A 2,436-nucleotide genomic window follows, 5' to 3' on the forward strand; every position below is an offset into this window, starting at 1 on the left:
TATAACATTAAATGAATATATTAGAAAAGAAGAAAGATCTAAAATCAGTAACCTAAGTCTCCACCTTAGGAAATTAAAAAAAATAAGAAGAAGAAGAAGAAGAGCAAATTAATCCAGAGTAAGCAGAAGAATAGAAACAATAAACAGAAACTGAAAATAGGAAATCAATCAACAAAACCAAACACTTGTTCTTTGAAAAGATACATAAAATTGATAAACCTTTAGCAGGGCTAAGAAAAGAAAGGCGATATAAACTACTAATGTGAGAAATAGAAGGAGGGACATCTCCACAGATCCCTTGGACATTAAATGGATAATCAAGGAATAGTATGAATTAACTCTATGCCCATAAACTGATAATCTAGATGAAATGGGCCAATTCCTGAGACACATACAATGCCGAAATTCATACAAGAAAAAACAGAAAAACTGAATAGGCCTATATTTATTAAGGAATTTGAGTGGATAACGAATAACCTCCCCAAACAGAAAGCTAGGGGCCTGATGGATTCACTTTTGAATTCTACCTAACATTTAAGGAAGAAAATATACCAGTTATTTACAGTCTCTTTCAGAGGACAAAAACAGAGAGAATACTTCCTAACTCATCCTGTGATGCTAGCATCACTCTACTACCAAAAGCAGACAAAGACATTATGAAAAAAAGAAAATTACAGATTAACTTCTCTTTGAGCATGGATGTAAAAATCCTCAACAAAATATTAGCAAATAGAATCCAACAATGTATTAAAAAAGAATTATACACCATAACCAAGTGAGATTTATCCCAGGTATACAAAGCTGGTTCAACATTCAAGCATAGCTTTTTCCGCCATCTTGGAGTCTGTGGAGGCCTGCTGGGAACAGGACTCCTATAACGCCAAATAATGTCTGGAAGGCTGTGGCCCAAGGCCATTTTTGCTGGCTATAAGTGGGGTCTCCGGAACCAGAGGGAGCACACAACTCTTCTTAAAATCGAAGGTGTTTATGCTCGAGATGAAACGGAATTCTATCTAGGCAAGAGATGTGCTTATGTGTACAAAGCAAAGAACAACACAGTGACTCCTGGTGGCAAACCAAACAACCAGAGTCATCTGGGGAAAAGTAACTCGTGCTCATGGAAACAGTGGCATGGTTCGTGCCAAATTCCGAAGCAACCTTCCTGCTAAAACCATTGGCCACAGAATCCGTGTGATGCTGTACCCCTCAAGGATTTAAATTTAATGAAAAGTAAATAAAGGTGTAGATTTGTTCTCTTGGAAAAAAAAAAAAAAACATTCAAGCATAATTAATGTAATCCATCGCATTAACAGGCCAAAAAAGAAAGATCACATGATCATATCAATAGGTGCAGAAAAAGCATTTGACAAAATCCAACACCCGTTCTTGACAAATACTCTTAATAAGCTAGGAATACATGAGAATTTCCTCAACTTGATAAGGAATAGCTACAACACACTCCCCCCCCCCCCCCCCCCAAAACGAACAAACAAAAAACCCTATAGCTAACATACTTAATGATGAAAAACTTGAAATTTTCCCACTAATATCAAGAACAAGGCAAGGATATCTCCTCTCACTCCTTCTTTTCAACTATCATATTGGAAGTTCTAGCTAATGTAATAAAACAAGAAAGGAAAATAAAAGGTATACGGATTGGGAAGACATAAATAAAACTACCTTTGCAGATGACATAATCATCTACACTGGATATCTGGCTTTCCCAGGTTCAAGTCCAATCATGTTCTCCTTTCATTGCTCCCTATTATTTTTTCTTTCTTCTCTTTCTTTTTTTTAATTGAAATATAATTAACATATAGTGTTATATTAGTTTCAGATATACAATATGATAATTCAACAATTCTATACATTACTCAGTGCTCCTCAGGATAAGTGTGCTGTTAATCTCCTTTATCTATTTCACTCGTCCTCCTACCCACCTCCTCTTTGACAACTGCCAGTTTGTTCTCTGTATTTAAGAGTCTGGGTTTTTGGGCGCCTGGGTGGCTCGGTCATTTGGGCGTCTGCCTTCGGCTCGGGTCATGGTCCCAGGCTTCTGGGATCGAGCCCCGCGTCGGGCTCCCTGCTCAACGAGGAGCCTGCTTCTCCCTCTCCCACTCACCCTGCTTATGTTCTCTATCTCACTGTGTCTCTCTGTCAAATAAATGAATAAAATCTTTAAAAAAAAAAAAGTCTTTTTTTTGGTTTGTTTGTTTGTCTCCTTTTCGGTTTATTCATTTGTTTTTTTCTGAAATTCCACATATGAGTGACATCATGCGGTATTTTTGTTTCTCTGGAGAGGATGTAGAGAAAAAGGAACCCTTGTGCACTGTTGGTGGGAATGCAAATCAGTGCAGCCACCATGGAAAACAATATGAAGTTTCCTCAAAAACTTGAAAATAGAATTACTATATGATCCAATAATTCCACCACTGG

General features: G+C 37.3%; 1 pseudogene; it reads left to right on the top strand.

Annotated features, from left to right (window-relative positions):
- Positions 1–851: 851 nt before the first annotated feature.
- Positions 852–1,218, top strand: LOC110588603 (annotated as a pseudogene).
- Positions 1,219–2,436: the final 1,218 nt, after the last annotated feature.

This window comes from Neomonachus schauinslandi, chromosome 2, assembly GCF_002201575.2.
Source record: "Neomonachus schauinslandi chromosome 2, ASM220157v2, whole genome shotgun sequence".
Lineage (NCBI taxonomy): Eukaryota > Metazoa > Chordata > Mammalia > Carnivora > Phocidae > Neomonachus > Neomonachus schauinslandi.